Genomic DNA, 17933 nt, shown 5'->3' with positions numbered 1-17933 from the left:
TTACATTAACACTGCAATGAAGTTACTGGGAAACTCCCCTAGTTGCCACACTCCAGCGCCTGTTCGGGTACACCGAGGGAGAATTTAGCATGGCCAATGTACCCTAACCAGCACGTCTTTCAGACTGTGGGAGGAAACCGGAATACCCGGAGGAAACCCACGCAGACACGGTGAGAATGTGCAGACTCTACACAGGCAGTGACCCAAGCTGGGAATCGAACCCGACGCTGTGAGGCAGCAGTGCTAACCACTGTGACACCCTCCCTAAACCTCTCCGCTTCCCTCTCTCTCTCTCTATGAATTTAAGATGCAGTTTAAATCCTACGCCGGCACTTTGGGACATCCTGAAGTTCTGAAAGATGCGACAGAAATTCCTCTTTTATAGAAAGTGCGCGGAGAGAATCAGCAGGAATGTTTTAAACGTTACCGTAACTGATGGAACTCTTCCAGTTTACAGTGAATCAGAGCACACAGCCCACATGCTCACTCCCAGTTACCCACCATCTCCAACTGACTGACGTTTCCGAGGCGATGTTAGCAATTAATGTGTTTGCTCAAAATTCTCCTCAGTGTTATTTTAAGGCAAGTGCTAAATGATGAATTAAAAATGGGTTAATGAATGAGAAACTTGAGATATTAGGATTATCTTCATCAAATCGAGGAGGAGATTTAAGGAAGATTCATTTCAGCAGGAAAAATAGGGAGGGATTATTTTAACAACAACTTGCGTTTATGTAGCACATTTGCATCATAAAATGTCCCAAGCATGTTAGCAAACAAAATTTGATAGCAAAGTGATTTCCTATCATATATTAGGACAATGGATCAAAGTTTGGTCAATGGGGGAGGCTTTAAGCTGTATCTTAAATTCAAAGAGAGAGAGAGAGGGAGGGAGGCAGCAAGGTTAGAGAGGGAATTCCTGAATGGAGGGTCCAGGCAGCTGAAGACATGCCTACCAAAGGTGGGGCAACTGAAATGGCGGATGCTCGGGAAGCCAGAATTAGAGGAGCGCAGAGGTCTCGATGGTGTGTGGGGCTGGAGGAGATCCAAGAGAAAGGGGCAGGATGTGTTGGACAGTTAGATCAAGAATTTTAAAATGAAGGTGTAACCGGACTGGGACAAGTGCAGGGGGCAATCAGTGAGAAATCTTCATTTTGGAGAACTGTCCTCAGTGTTGCTGCAATGGAAACAGTGACTAAGGCAGAAGCCATTACGTCTTTTGAGGGAAAATTTAATAAATGCATCAATTTCAATAATTGTACATTGAGGAAGAATGAGTCTGAAGCTAGCCAGTACCTTAAACCAGGTTTATTTCTAAGACAGCAGAGTGGCACAGTGGTTAGCACTGCTGCCTCACAGCTCCAGGGAGCTGGGTTTGATTCTGGCTTTGGGTGCCTGTCTATATGGAGTTTGATGTGGAGATGCCGGCGTTGGACTGGGGTAAACACAGTAAGAAGTTTAACAACACCAGGTTAAAGTCCAACAGGTTTATTTGGTAGCAAAAGCCACACAAGCTTTCGAGGCTCTGAGCCCCTTCTTCAGGTGAGTGGGAATTCTGTTCACAAACAGAACTTATAAGACTTATAAGACAAACAAAACTTATATGGAGTTTGCACATTCTCCGTGTCTCTGTGGGTTTCATAGAATCCTACAGTGAAGGAGGCCATTCGGCCCGTCGAGTCTGCACCGACCACAATCCCACCCAGGCCCTATCCCCATAACCCCATCCATTTACCCTAGTCCTCCTGACACTAAGGGGCAATTTAGCATGGCCAATCCACCTGACCCACACATCTTTCCTCCGGTCTCCTCCCACAGTCCAAAGATGTGCTGGTTAGGTGGATTAGCCATGCTAAATTGTCCCTTAGTGTCCCAAGACGTTGGGGGAATTAGCAGGGTAAATGCGTGGGAATACATGAATATGGCAGGGGGGTGCGGTGTCCTGGGTAAGATGCTCTGTCGAAGAGTCGATGGGTCAAATGGCTCCTTCTGCACTGTACGGATTCTGTGATAACAATGCAAACTTACGGACTCACCCAGTCCCTCCCGGACCCGCAGTGACACTCTTACCAAATTCCCAAATCATTCCCCACCCAGGACAGCTGTGTTTAATTAGCAATTTACAGCATGGATTCTGCAAAACAATTTCAACATTCACAGAGTGCAGGAAGCAGAGACTAAATAAGCTTTGGGGAGTGATGTGAGGGGGCAATGGGTGTAGTTTGAGATTGCATCAGCAAAGAGCTGCTGCAGCCCCAATGGGAGGAACGGGTGTTTAATGCCATAAAACATTTCTGGTTTTAATCTCAGAAGAGTCGTTACAGGAATCAACAACATTACACCAATCCCTCAGTAATTAATTTGAGATGCAGCTCAAATTGGATCCATTATATCCGACTTCGTAGAATCCTACAGTGCAGAGGCCATTCAGCCCATCGAGCCTGCACCAACAACAATCCGACCCAGCCTCTATCCCCATAACCCCACATATTTACCCGGCTAATCCCCCTAACCTACACATCTTGGGACATTAAGGGGCAATTTAGCATGGCCAATCAACCTAACCCGCACATCTTTGGACTGTGGGGAGAAACCGGAGCACCCGGAGGAAACTCACGCTTACACGGGGAGAATGTGCAAACTACGCACAGACAGTGACTCAAGCCAGGAATCGAACCCAGGTCCCTGGCGCTGTGAGGCAGCGGTGCTAATCACTGTGCCGCCCCAATTGATTCTACTCAGCATTTAAACCCCCGATATGAACTCTCGATTACAACGCAGTGGGTGTACCAACATTACGTGGACTGTGGTGGGTTCAAGGAGGCAGCTCATCACCACCTTCTCAAGGGCAGTTAGGGATGGGCAATAAATGTTGGCCTAGCCAGCGACGCCCACATCCCACAAGGTGTGTTCAAGGTGAGGGGGGGGGAGGTTTAACACGGATATCAGAAGGACGTATTTTACACAGAGGGTGGTGGGGGCCTGGACTGCGCTGCCGGGCAAGGTGGTGGAGGCGGACACACTGGGAACGTTTAAGACTTATTTAGATAGCCACATGAACGGAGTGGGAATGGAGGGATACAAAAGAATGGTCTAGTTGGGACCAGGGAGCGGCGCGGGCTTGGAGGGCCGAAGGGCCTGTTCCTGTGCTGTATTGTTCTTTGTAAATTAATTTTAAAAAGGAATTCTCAGTTCAGACAGAAATCTCTATGGCGATATTTCCCCCTCCTGACCCAGCGAGTCAATGCCACGTGAAACCATTGCCAGGTAACACACAGCAGGACTCGCATAGGGTTACAAACCCAGTGTGAGACAGATTCTCAGGACCGGGCTGTGTTCCCAAGGACAAGCTGTAGACCAGGGAGAGATCACAATTCTAAAATTAACCCGGGGCTGGAATCTGCGCTGGAGACGCGCAGCGGAGCCGAGGTTAATTTTAATTCCTTCGGATTCTAAGAGAGGGACCAGAGCTGTACCACCTGCTTCACTTTCAAAGACTGTGCGACAGCTGCAAGGAGGGAGCATCTCTCACTGCGGCAGTATTTTAACCATGCTTCCACTCTTTACTGAGTGCTCTTTGTGTGCCTGTGTGTTTTATATATATATATACATATATAGTTTCAGATAAGGGGCAGGTCACTTAGGACTGAGATGAAAAGAAGTTTCATTACGTAGGGTGGCACGGTGGTTAGCACTGCTGCCTCACAGCGCCAGGGACCTGAGTTCAATTCCCAGCTTGGGTCACTGTCTGTGCAGAGTCTGCACATTCTCCCCGTGTCTGCGTGGGTTTCCTCCCACAATCCAAAGATGTGCTGGTTAGATGCATTCACCGTGATAAAATTGTCTATTCATATCAGGGGAATTAGGAGGAAAAATGTATGGAGTTACAGGGATAGGGGCTAGGTGGGATCATTGTCGGTGCAGGCTCGATGGGCTGAATGGCCTCCATTTGCACCGTATGGATTCTATGGTTACTCAGAATTGGGAGTCTTTGGAATTCGCTACCTCAGCGAGCGGGTTGCTCAGTCTGAATATTGTTGATTATATTCATGACTGGGATTAACACTGGACACGAAGGCAATCGGGGGAAATGATGAAAGTGAAAGGAAAAGTTGAGATAAAAGTTCAACCAAGATCTTATTGAATGGCAGCAGATCAGACTCAGGGGATCAATAGGCACAGTGGTTGGCACTGCTGCCTCACAGTGACACGGTGGCACAGTGGTTAGCACTGCTGCCTCACACCGACACGGTGGCACAGTGGTTAGCACTGCTGCCTCACACCGACACGGTGGCACAGTGGTTCGCACTGCTGCCTCACACCGACACGGTGGCACAGTGGGTTAGCACTGCTGCCTCACACCAACACGGTGGCACAGTGGTTCGCACTGCTGCCTCACACCGACACGGTGGCACAGTGGTTCGCACTGCTGCCTCACACCGACACGGTGGCACAGTGGGTTAGCACTGCTGCCTCACACCGACACGGTGGCACAGTGGGTTAGCACTGCTGCCTCACAGTGACACGGTAGCACAGTGGTTAGCACTGCTGCCTCACAGCGCCAGGGACCCGGGTTCAATTCCAGCCTCGGGTCACTGTCTGTGTGGAGTCTGCACGTTCTTCCCGTGTCTGCGTGGGTTTCCTCCGGGTGCTCCGGTTTCCTCCCACAGTCCGAAAGACATGCAGGTTAGGTGCATTGGCCATGCTAAATTCTCCCTCCAGTGTATCCGAACAGGCGCCGGAGTGTGGCAACTAGGGGATTTTCACAGTAACTTCATTGCAGTGTTAATGTCAGCCTACTTATGATACTAATAAATAAACAATAATTCCTCCTCCTGTTTCTTACAGGTTTCCAGAAGAAACATTCTTCCAGACCTTACGGGGTATTGTAAGTCACACACTCAGATGGTAGCTCTCTCACATGCACTGAATCCACATCTTAGGGTTGAGAATTGAGTGGGCATCGTTACTGATGCAACAATTATCATCACACTGGGGTCAGCTGGGCTGCCAACTCTGGGTGGAGGTGTCATCACATCTCCTCCCACCCTCAAACACTACACATCCCACTGGCCCACATCCTCACAGCTTCCCTCCTTCCTGCACCAATCAGACATCGGCCAGCCTCCTCCTCACCCCATTGACTGACTGTTGAAAACTGGCCAAACAGCACTTGAATCCACCTCAGATTTTCATATAATTAAATAGCCAAAGTGCGTGAGATATTATTAACGCCGCTGTGATTTCTCTCCGAGTCAGCTTTTAGATAAGCACAGCAATATGTGAGGAATAGAGGGATATGGAGCATGGGCAGGCAGAAGGGATTAGTTTAATTTGGTATCATGTTCGGCACAACATTGTGGGCCGAAGGGCCTGTTCCTGTGCTGTATTGTTCTATGATTGTCTTTGCTTTTTCCGATTTGACCTCAGTGTGCCTCCAGACCAACAACACATGAAATAGAAGCAGGAGGAGACCACCAGGTCCTTCAAGCCCCCCTCCCATTTAACACCATCATGGCTGATCTGTGCCGGCCTCAACTCCTTTTCTGTGCCATTTCCCCATAGCCCTCTATTCCTCGATCTATCAAATATTTATCCACCTCCAGCTTAAATACTTCTAATGATCCAAACTTTGGGGCAGAGAATTCCAGAGATTCGCCACCCTCTGTGAGAAGAAATTTCTACGCAGCTCAGTTTTAAATGACTGACTCTTTATCTTGTCACTATATCCCCTTGTTCAAGACTCTCCCACGAGTGAAAACATCTCACCATCTACCCTGTCAAACCTCCTCAGGGTCTTATATGTTTGAATAAGGTCACCCTTCACTCTCCTAAATGCTAAGGAATACAGATCCAGACTATTTAGGCTCTCTTGATAGGACAACCCTCTCATCCCAGGAGTTAGTCTGGTGAATCCCCTTGGACTGTCTCCAATGTTACTACATCCTTTTTTAGGTAAGGCGCTCAAAACTGTACGCAGTATTCCAGGTGAGGCCTCACCAACACCCTGTACAACTGCAACAAAACCTCCCCATTTTTAAACGTCAACCCCTTTGCAATAAAGGCCAAAATGCCGTTTGCCGCCTTAACTACGTGTTGGACCTGCCTGCTAGCTTTTTGTGATTCATGCACTAGATCACCCAGATCCCTCTGCACTTCACTCTCCTGCAGTCTCTCTCTCCATTTAGATAATCTTCCTTTTGATTCCTCCTACCAAAGTGCATTACCTCACACTTCCCCACATCCATTTACCAGTTTTTTGTCCAGTCACCCAATCTACCTATATTCCGTTGCAGAATCCAGCGGCACAGTGGTTAGCACTGCTGCCTCGCAGCACCAGGGATCTGGGTTCAATTCCCGGCGCTGGGACACTGTCTGTGTGGAGTCTGCACGTTCTCCCCATGTCTGCCTGGGTTTCCTCCGGGTGCTCCGGTTTCCTCCCACAGTCCGAAAGACGTGCTGGTTAGGGTGCATTGGCCATGCTAAATTCTCCCTCTGTGTACCCGAACAGGCGCCGGAGTGTGGCTACTAGGGGATTTTCACAGTAGCTTCATTGCAATGTTAGTGCAAACCTGCTTGTGACATTAATAAATAAATTTTTTAAAAGAATCATAATATCCTGAGCACAACCTGCCCTTCCACATAACATCGGTAAATTTGGAAAGCTCGCATTCTGTTCCTTCCTCCAGGTCATTAATATGAACAATTGCGGGCCAACAACTGATCCCTGTGGCACTCCACTCGTCACATCTTTCCACGCTGAAAAGGCCCATCTGACTAACTCCTCACATTCAGCTGCAGCAACAATGCTGCAAGGGAGACGACCATCGAAATGATAAAGGAATCCTCGTCAGTTCCACTATAAATCAATCTGCAATAACACCTGAACACGAAGGGTCAAAGTCATCTCAACGATGCAAACAATCCTCTTCAACTGAGATAAAGAGTTATTCATCACCTTCCTGCAATAATCACACGCTCTCTAATCTGTACCTGGATGATTTATTTTTAAACCTGATCTGACAATGGGCCACAGTGAAAGGCACTGTTGTACTTCTTTCAATGGGCAGAGAACATTGGTCTGATCGAGCTAGCTGTGGAAATGTCATGTTATTGTGTTTCACCCAGAGAGGGCGGATAATATTCCAGCACGATCCGTACGCCGTGACTCAGACACCTGGAGTTTCCAATTCAATATTAATAAAAGATCAAATATTAATGCTTTAAAGTATTTGCAAAGCCTGATGCAAATTCACCAACTGAGCAAAGGCTTCTCAAACTTTCCTTTTAGTTACCTGGAGAATAACTGAATCACAGAATCCTACAGTGCAGAAGGAGGCCATTTGACCCATCGAGTCAGCACCGACCACAATCCCACCCAGGCCCCATTCCCAGAACCCCATGCATTTACCCTAGCTAGTCCCCCTGACTCTAAGGGACAATTTAGCATGACCAATCCACCTAACCCGCACATCTTTGGACTGTGGGAGGAAACCGGAGCACCCGAAGGAAACCCACACAGACACAGGGAGAACATGCAGACTCCACACAAACAGTGACCCAAGCTGGGAATCGAACCCGGGACCTGGCGCTGTGAGGCAGCAGTGCTAATCACTGTGTCAGCAGAAGAAGGTTGAGAAACATTTGAAGGGGACGGAGTTACAGATGATGAGAGAGTCCAGTACTGCAATTAGTTCTGGGTTGCTGCAGCTCCAACACATTATGTGGAGATGCCAGCATTGGATTGGGGTGGGCACAGTAAGAAGTCTCACAACACCAGGTTAAAGTCCAACAGGTTTATTTGGTAGCACGAGCTTTCGGAGCACTGCTCCTTCAGCAGGTGAGTGATGGAGGAGCGGCGCTCCAAAAACTCGTGCTACCAAATAAACCTGTTGGACTTTAACCTGGTGTTGTGAGACTTCTTACTACTCCAACACATTGGCATAGATTTACAGTCCCGGGGTGGGAGATTTTGAGGGATTTGAGAAAAGTCTTTACCACCCAGAGGGTGGTGGGAATCTGGAATTTGCTGCCTGAACGGGTAGCAGAAACGGGAACCTTCACAACATTTAGGAAGAATTTAGATGAACACTTGAAACGTCCAAGTATTCAAGGCTACAGACGAAGTGCTGGAAAATGGGATGAGAATAGATAGGTGCTTGATGGCTGGAGCAGACACAATGGGCCGAATGGCCTCTTCTTGTGTTGTTAAACACTACGACTCCACTTCAATGCTGCAAACTTCCACTACCATGCACTGCAGTGGGGGGGAGGGGGGGGGGGGGAGAAGACATTGTGACATTAGTGTACCTTCCAGAGATTCTTTTTTAAATCATGATCTCTGCAGCTCTCATGGTCAGTGTGTCTCGGCTCACAGACCTAGGTGATGTCATTGGTGTGAGGAGGATAAAAGCCTGTGGGCAGGTCAGGTGACAAGGGCTGTTTTCAGTTTCAGTTCTGAGCTGCAGTTGGGTTTTAGAAGGGACAGCAAGCTAAAAGAAGCGTTTTCCCTCTCTCCCGCTTGTTTTGAAAGTTCTGTTGGTTAGCTGAAAACAAGATTTTGTTTTCCTGAAGGGTGAAAATCTGCTGTTGTTGGGGGCTGGACCAGACTCTCTGGGATTTTGGGGAAGCTGCCTCATCTTCAAACTGTTTGGAGTGAATCCAGAGAACTGCAGACTTCAACCAAAGGACTCAAATTTCCATTATCCATGCGAGCGTTCGTCTGTGTCGTGTTAAACCTGTGAAAAGGGTTCTTGTTGTCTATGGGTTTTGGTTTAATTGGAACACATCAGAGATATTCATTAAGAGTTATACATTATAGTGGTTTTGTTTCTTGTTTGTAATTGATAAAAGTTCTTGCTAATTTTCTTACTATACATGTTAATTATATTCTTAAATAAACTTTGTTTGATAAAAGCTCCCTAGTGGGTCACTTGAATCATACCTGAAGTGAAACATCTCATGCTTATCCTAGCCAAATACAAATTGCAAAACGTATGATTCAGGCGGGCTTCATAATACACTTTGGAATTTCTAACCCGAACCATAACAGCATGCATACAAAGTATTCAGACCAGAGGGAAGAAGAAACTCCTTCATGCAGAGACACTTCCACCAACCCAACAGGTAAGCTAAGTGTAGCTGGGGCATGGGATCTTTCTGTGCAACAGCAAAGACTTGGACTAGAATTTTCAGGCGATGCTGCTTCATGCGTCTACTGCCCTTAAGCTTCTAGTTGTTGAAGGTCACCGGTTAGGCAGTGCTGCTGAAGGAGCTTTGGTGATAGTACAGATTGCAGCCACAGTATGGTGCTGGGCATGGATGTTTAAGGTGCTGGATGGGGTGCCAATCAAGTTGAAGAGTGAAAAAGACTCGAAACGTTAACTCTGCTTTCTCTCCTTATGGGTGCTGAGTTTCCCAGCACTCTCTGTTATTGCGTCAATCAAGTGGGTGCTTTCTTCTCCTGGCTGGTGTCAAGCCTTCAGAGGATTGTTGGAGCTGCACTCAGTCCAGAGAAGTGGAGGTTTTTCCATCACACTCCTGACCTGTGCTTTATTGGTGTTGGGAAGTCAGGAGGTGAGTCACTCTCAGAATATCCAACCTCTGACCTGCCGTCGTGGCCAATGCATCATGTAGCTGGTTCAGGTGAGTTTTTGGTTATTGAGCAAGAGACCCTTAAATAGGGATTGGGAGTTGGCTGGTTGTACAGGTGAGGTACAGAAGGAGGCCATTCAGCCCATCAAGTCTTTACCAACTCTCCAAAAGAGCATCTCACCCAGGCCCAGCACTACCCCACACATTTAGCATGGCCAATCCACCTGTACAGCTTTGGACTGTGGGATGAAACCAGAGGAAACCCACACAGACAGGGGGAGAATGTGCAAACTTCACACAGATGGTCAGTCACCCGAGGCCGGAATCAAACCTGGCGCTGTGAGGCAGCAGTGCTAACTACTGTGCGACCCCCAAGATGGGCAGAATGGCCTCCCTCAGCCATTTTGTGTCTGTCAGACACACTGTCCTGTGTCTATTTCCACTGCTGCTCTTACACTTTCTGGTTAAAATTGTTTTGTTCATTTAACTTATTTTTCTTTCCAAAGGCGCTGGATGCAATGTGAAAATCTGGTCTAAAATAGAAGCAATTTGACCATTCTTACTTGGAACACAATCTCCAGGGGCCTGAGGGTCAGGCTGTGTGTGAGGTCACAGCAGGTGCTCCAGAAACACATTGTGGAAATCCTGACAACTCGCAAATTGTTCAGATAACGCAGTCACATCCAGAGTGACACTAAATGCTGATGGGACTAATTTAGAATCACTAACTCCCAGCCTGCTTCCCTCATCACTGATTTGTTGCCTCATTTTGTTTTTTAACTCACAGATCCCCCACCAGTACATGTCCAAAAGGAACATCCCCCCCTCCCCCGTGCCACAGCGTGAAGGAGTTTGCTCCTGGTGGCATAGTGAGCAGCGATGGTGCATCTCTCGTGGTCCTCCATCACCCTGCCTCCGCTGGAAAACCCTGTGCAATCAGGGACAAAATCTCTCGGTCTTGCGTTACCTTAGACCTCAGTACCAGATTTAAAGGGTATCCGGACAAATACATGAATAGGATGGGAATGGAGGGAGATGGTCCCCGGAAGGGTAGGAGGCTTTAGTTCACACGGGCAGCGTGGTCGGTGCAGGCTTGGAGGGCCAAAGGGCCTGTTCCTGTGCTGTAATTTTCTTTGTTCTTTACCACCTGTGGCAATTGTCTGTCTTTATGGTGGCCAGAGGGTGCAAGAATAGGAGGCCATTCTGCCCCTCAAGCCCGTTCGGCCCATTCAGTCGGATCATGGCTGATTTGCACTCAACTCCAATGAGCCTATTCTGCCCCATATCACTCGATACCCACACTTACCAATAAAAAAAACTCAGCCTTGAAGGTTCAAACTAACCTCCACAACAACACACATTGGGAAACGTGTTCCAGATGTTCACTGGCCTGTGTGTGAGGCGCTTCCCCCCACCAGCCACCTGCTTCTTATCATAAGTTTATGCCACCCTGTTCGAGAGTCCACCCCGACAGACAGAGAGACTCGTTTCCCAGTCACTCCCTTCAGCATTTCGAACACCTCGATCAGGTCCCTTCCCAATCTTCTCAAAGCTAAGGGAACACCAGTCGGCCTTTTGCTGATACTTTAACAAAGGGCCCATTTGGTGAACACTGGGACACGGTCCTTAAACAGCAAAGATGACTTTATTTATTAGTGTCACAAGTAAGGTTTACATTAATGAAGTTACTGTGAAAATCCCCTGGTCGCCACACTCTGGCGCCTGTTCAGGTACACTGAGGGAGAATTTAGCACGGCCAATGTGTGGTGGACTGCAATTGTGCCTTTGTCCTGCCTGGACCACCGTTGTGTTTGTTATGCCTGGACACATTCCCTGCCGACTCGGCTCCTCCCCTTGTCACCTAGTATAAAGGTGGCTGTTTCCTCCCCCTTGTTCAGTTCGGGTCGGTTATCTGTTGGGATGTGCTCCTGGTTCTGTAATGAATAAAAGCCTACAGTTGTATTGACACACAAGTAGTCTTTTGCCTAATTGATAGCGCATCACAATGCACCCTAACCTGCACGTCTTTCAGACTGTGGTTGGAAACCGGAGCACCTGGAGGAAACCCACGCAGACACGGGGAGAACGTGCAAACACCGCACAGACAGTGACCCAAGCCGGGAATTGAACCCGGGTCCCTGGCGCTGTGAGGCAGCAGTGCTAATCATTGTGCCAGCGAGATTAGCCAAAAAACATGCAACAATAAATGCCATTCAATGAAGAGTGTAGACCAAAAATATCGCTGATATGGTGGATGTGGTGAGATGAGATATCCTTTCTTGCCAAGAATAGGGAACTCGGTTGGCTGCATCATCTTGTTTCAGTTATTTGCACAACCACCTGTAACTTCCCTCCCTCCCAAACCACACACCATCCTGATTTGGAAATATATCGGCTGCTCCTTCACTGGGTTAAAACCCTGGAACTCGTCCCTAACAGCACAGTGGGAGTCCCTACACCACACGGACTGCGGTTCAAGGCGGCGGCTCACCACCACCTTCTCAAGGGCAACTATGGGAAGGGCAATAAATGCTGGCCCTAACCAGCGACGCCCACATCCTGAGAAATAATTTTTAAAAAGTTACATTTGACCTCTGGATCAGGAGGTCATGGTTCAAGCCACACAACAAGTGTTAGTGTTTGAGTTTGCAATCCAGGCCGGTGCTGTATTGCAGAGTGAGACAATCAACTGTGGAATCATAGAATCCCTACAGTGCAGAAGGAGGCCATTCGGCCCATTGAGTCTGCATCTACCACAATCCCACCCAGGCCCCATCCCCCCACATATTTACCCTGCTAATCCCTCAAACTTACACATCCCAGGACATTAAGGGGCAATTTAACGTGGCCAATCCACCTATCCTGAACATCTTTGGAGTGTGGGAGGAAACCGGAGTCCCCGGAGGAAGCCCATGCAGACACTGGGAGAACATGCAGACTCCACACAGGCAGACACCTGAGGCCGGAATCGAACCTGGTCCCTGGCGCTGAGGCAGCAGTGCCAACCACTGTGCCACCCATTCAGCAGCCTCCTCAGAAGTTAGCCCCAACACCTCCCAGCAAAGTCCCAGGCTGCTGTTCCCTGTGCTCCCCACTCCCGTTCCGCTGCAACACCCCTCGGCTTCGTCCGCGTGCTCGCTCTCTTCAGAAGGCTCTGTTTGGCCTCTTCCCCCCCCCAACCTTGACCAAACGCGGCATCACCAATCCCAACTCCCCTTTTCTCCTGAGGCAGAATCTCAGAGGGCTGGTCTTGTAGATGAGACATTGAGGCCTGAAGTAGATGGAAAAGACACCACTGCCAAAGTGTGAGGGAGCTCTCCCCACGTCTCTCAGCCAATGTTTATCCCTCAGTCACAATAATCAAGGACAATAAAGCAAGTAAGGATGCTTTGAAAAATCTATCCACCATCAATAAGCAGATTATTGTGTCATTGTCATGTGACTGCCACCTTTCCCACAACAGCAACCGCACTTCAAAAGTAACTCGCTGGTTTTAAAGCACTTTGGAAAGTCCGGGGTTATTAAAAGCAGCACATCAACACAAGCACGCGTGTTTTTCTCCTCTGCTTCAGCTTTCTGTCTCACTAACAGACGTAATTCTGTGCACAGGAAACACGACAGGAGGTTTTCTTACATTCAGGAGATAAACGAGTGTTAGCGCTCGATCGAGTAACGGAATGCAAATGTTTGATGGCCACACAGAACTCGGAGAACGTGAGGTGCACACTTGGCACTGCTCAAGCTGATTCGTGCTACATTTCCTTTCACTGCCTCGAGACAGCACAGGCTCCAAGCTGGGAGAGGCAGTTACATTCTGAACCAGCTTCAGACCACATCCAACACCTTCTGCGCCACAGTTTCTATCTTAGAACACTCACACTTCCTGATTCCGTGCCCACAAGATCCTGTCGTGTCAGGCCGGTTTCAGGCGAGCTGAGGTGCCTCAATCAGGGTTTCTGAAAGTCATGTGATTGTTTTGGCAGCAATGGTCTTTCCTTCAGTTGGCAGCATGCTCAAGTGCATTTATATAGCGCCTTCAATGTAGTCAAACGTTCACAGGAACATGATCAAACAGAATTTGCACCAAGGCACAAAAGGTGATCTGGTGGCGAAAGTTTTTCAGAGGGGTAAAAGAAATTTCCTTCGTTTATGTGTTGCCTTCCAGGGGCCCAGGAAGGTTTCAAGGAGTGTCTTAAAGGAGTTGTGATCGAGAAAGGGGGGGAGGGGGGGGGGGGGGGATTCCAGACCTCGGGGCCACCAATGGGGAAGTGAAGGAAATCAATGACTCTCAAGGGGTCAGAATAGGTGGAGAATAAAGACCCTGGGAGGCTTGTGGGGCTGGAGGCGGTCACGGGGAGAGGGAGGGGACGAGGGAAAATCCACGGGAGAATCTGAACACAAGGATCAGAACTTTCAAATTCGAGGCATTGCCAGGCTGGGAGCCAATCCAAGTTGATGGACATGGAATGACGAGGGGGAGGCCGGGTGCTGGTTGGTGAGCGGGATTGTGTGTTCAGATGTCAGCTGAGTTTGGGTGAGTTGCGGTTTAGAGGGGGTCGGAGATCAGACAGTGAAGGCAGTCGGGTATCTGACTTCTGCTCAGTGCAACTGGGAATTTTGAATGTTGCCCCTGTAATTGCTGGCTGGCAACGGGACTGGGCACGGCAGCCATTTACTTTCGGGTGATTTCTGGCGAATTTTGGCTGCAATAAATCAAGAGAAAAGTAGACGGGATCAAAAAGGGAAACAGAAATATTGAGGGTCTGTGCCCCAGCGACAGAAATCAAACTGCAATAAACATGAGAGGCGGTCACACACAGATCAGGAATGACTAAAGACTGCCGCAGAGCAAGTGTGTAAATTAAACCCAGTGAAGTTTCAGTAATCCTATTCCTGACAGTGCACTGCTGACAGGGAGAGATCGCCTCTGCGTTTAGCTTTGGCCATCTGTGGCTGATAAATATATAATTATACGCAATTTAAAATTATACAGAGTGGAAAAATCTCTGCATTTAGACGGCAGATTTCACTGACTCAGCTTAAAGCTTCACCCCGTTAAAGACTGAAGGCGGTTTTTACTGAGTAGAATCATTTTAGGATTAAAAATGAACCTCGCTGCCCTCTCTCAAGATGCCCACCTATTGGGCAATGAGTCACTCTGGGGTGTCGAGGGTTACTGGACATTGCCCATGCAATGAGTTGGGTGGGGGGGGGGGTAACTGACAGAGAGCGCTGGTTAGCAGACTGAATTGTACAGCACAGGAGGGGGCCATCCAACTCTTTGAGCTTGCTCCTTGAAAGAACCACCCAATCAGCCTCGCCAAACCACTCTTTCCCCGAGAAACTTTGCATTTTTTTTCCTTTTCAAACAAATATCCGAATTCCTTTCGAAAGGATCTGCTCCCACTCCCCTTTTGGGCAGCACATCCCAGGTTGTGGACAAAAAAATTACCATCTCCCCCAATCTGCTTTTTTGCCAATTACCTTAAATCTATGTCCTCGTAGATTCATTCTGTGGGATGTGGGTGTCGCTGGCTCGACCAGCATTTATTGCTCATTCTGAGTTGCCTTTGAGAGAGTGGTGGTGAGCTGCCTTTCTGAACCGCTCAAGTCCCTAAGGTGTAGGTACACCCACAGTGCTGTTAGGGAGGGAGTTTCAGTATTTAGACCCAGTGACAGTGAAGGAACGGCAATATATTTCCAAATCAGGGTGGCGAGTGACTTAGAGGGGAACTCCCAGGCATACACTATCCTTGTCCTACTAGATGGTAGTGGTCATGCGTTTGGAAGGTGCTGCCTAAGAAACCTTGGTGAGTTCCTGCAGTGCATCTTGTAGATGGTACACACGGCTGCCACTGTCCACCAGTGTTGGAGGGATTGAATATTTGTGGAAGGGGTAGCAATCAAGCATACTGCTTTCACCCTCCCCCAAGATATGTCGAGTTATGTCGAGTTCCTTGAGTGTTGTTGGAGCTGCACTCATCAAGGCAGGTGGAGAAGATTCCATTATACTCCAGACTTGTGCCTTTTAGATGGTGGGCACAGTAAGAAGTCTCACAACAGCAGGTTAAAGTCCAACAGGTTTATTTGGTAGCACAAGCTTTCAGAGCGCTGCTCCTTCATCAGGTGCTACCTTCATCGTGCTACCAAATAAATCTGTTGGACTTTAACCTGCTGTTGTGAGACTTCTTATTGTGCCCACCCCAGTCCAACGCCAGCATCTCCACATCATGGCTCCCACTGACACCGCAAACCGCTGGCTCAAAGTGGAGAGGATCTCCAAGAAGATGGTGGACAGGCTTTGGGGGAGTCAGGTGGTGAGTTACATGCTGCAGGATTCCTAGCCTTTGGCCTGCTCTCATAGCCACAGTATTTATATGATTAGTCCAGTTCAGTTTCTGGTCAATGGTAACCCCGAGGATGTTGATAGTGGGGGATTACATTGAAAGATCGAGGATTCTTGCCAGTGGAAATAGTTCTAATTTACTTTATCCAAACTCTTAATTCTGAACCGCTTCTCCTTTCGAGAACATCAGCGACTTCGACAGTATCGCCACGTAACTGAAGTCTTTCATCCCTGGGACCATTCTGGTTGTGGCTGCATCTTTGGATGTGTATCGGAAGCAGGGAAAAGTGGCGGTCACGAGGAAAACAGCGCAACCACGGGATCGGTTTGTGATTTCTTCAACCACATGACAGGTCGAGCGCCATCACCCTCCTCTCCCTACCTGAAACATCTACAGTTCCAAGATAGAACAGCACAGGAACAGGCCCTTCGGCCCATGAGGTTGTGCTGAACATGACACCAAATTAAACTAATCCCAGGCCAAAGGCTAGGAATCCTGCAGCATGTAACTCACCACCTGACTCCCCCAAAGCCTGTCCACCATCTTCTTGGAGATCCTCTCCACTTTGAGCCAGCGGTTTGCGGTGTCAGTGGGAGCCATGATGTGGAGATGCTGGCGTTGGACTGGGGTGGGCACAATAAGAAGTCTCACAACAGCAGGTTAAAGTCCAACAGATTTATTTGGTAGCACGATGAAGGTAGCACCTGATGAAGGAGCAGCGCTCTGAAAGCTTGTGCTACCAAATAAACCTGTTGGAGCAGCGCTCTGAAAGCTTGTGCTACCAAATAAACCTGTTAAACTAATGCCTGCCCTTGCTCCATATCCCTCTATTCCTCGCATATTCATGTGCTTCTCTAAAAGCCCCTTAAATGTCCCGGTCGTATCTGCTTCCACCACCACCCCTGGCAGCGCATTCCAGACACCTACCACTGCGTGTGTAAAAAACCTGCCCCTCACATCTCCTTTGAACATTCCCCCTCCCACTTCAAGTGCATGTCCCCTCGTATTAGGTCCTGCCAGACCTCTCCAGTGTCTCGCTCACCTTTGAACTCATCCAATGGGCATTGTTGATAGGTTGTGTAAACAGTGAAAGCTAGATCAATGCATGCACTGTCCAGCAGGGTTGGAAGGAGATGTTAATTGCTTACCGATTGTAGTGAACTGTATTGCAGGAGGGGAGCACTGATTGGGTTGTAAGTTGAGCATGTCTGGAAGCTCAGGGAGCTGGCTGGCAAGCACGTGGTTGAGGTGCAGGTTTGATCTCCATTCCGGCTCAGGTAGATTTGGGACCTCCTCCACACCTTGCCCTCGGGAGTGGCAAACCAGAACTGACAAAATCTCCCCCTTTAAAAAGCATTGGATCATTTGCTTAATTAGTTCATTTACTAATGGGCATTCAGAAGACTCTGACGCTGGTGTTACGTTAGCAGATATATATACTTACAACGTTATACTCTGTGAATAAAGAAAGATTGGGACCAGTTTCATCCTTCAAGTAACTATCAGGAATATAACGATACAGACTCATGCTAACATGCAGTCATGGTCTCCACTGAGATCAGTTTAGTCAGTACACTCCAATCCTTCTATTCTGTTAGTATATTTACAAAATAGTCCTTACCTTTCAGCTTTGCAGATTTTAACGATTATTTTCCTCTCGATCTGGTTTGCTCTCTGTTTTCGCGACAATTCTCCTGATCGCAGGTAACACAGCGTCTGAGGAATGCAGACACCAGTCGATAGCCCAGCCCTGTGCTGTAACGTGCTGGGAAACCTCACACTGGCACACCGTCACGTGTCACCAATGCTCAAAACATCATTGCACTGGGGCTCCAGGGCAACATCGCATCGAGGCACCACTGCATTAGAACTCGCTGCCGACGAGTGTGGTGGAAGAGATGATGAATGGTTTCGAAAGGAACCTGGATAGTGATTTGAGAGAAACAGGTCCACGCAAACAGAGCAGGGGGATGGGATTGGACTGGATTGCTT

General features: G+C 48.3%; 1 protein-coding gene and 1 long non-coding RNA gene across 3 annotated transcripts in view; one reads left to right on the top strand and one right to left on the bottom strand.

Annotated features, from left to right (window-relative positions):
• The window catches only part of nup214 (nucleoporin 214), a 211644-nt gene that overhangs the window by 32427 nt on the left and 161284 nt on the right, over nt 1-17933 (bottom strand). The window lies entirely within an intron of this gene.
• Nucleotides 1-17933, top strand: part of LOC144502391 (uncharacterized) — a 680705-nt gene that overhangs the window by 610601 nt on the left and 52171 nt on the right. The window lies entirely within an intron of this gene.

The sequence above is a fragment of the Mustelus asterias genome, chromosome 13 (assembly GCF_964213995.1).
Source record: "Mustelus asterias chromosome 13, sMusAst1.hap1.1, whole genome shotgun sequence".
Lineage (NCBI taxonomy): Eukaryota > Metazoa > Chordata > Chondrichthyes > Carcharhiniformes > Triakidae > Mustelus > Mustelus asterias.
This window is presented reverse-complemented; position numbering and strand designations above follow the sequence as displayed.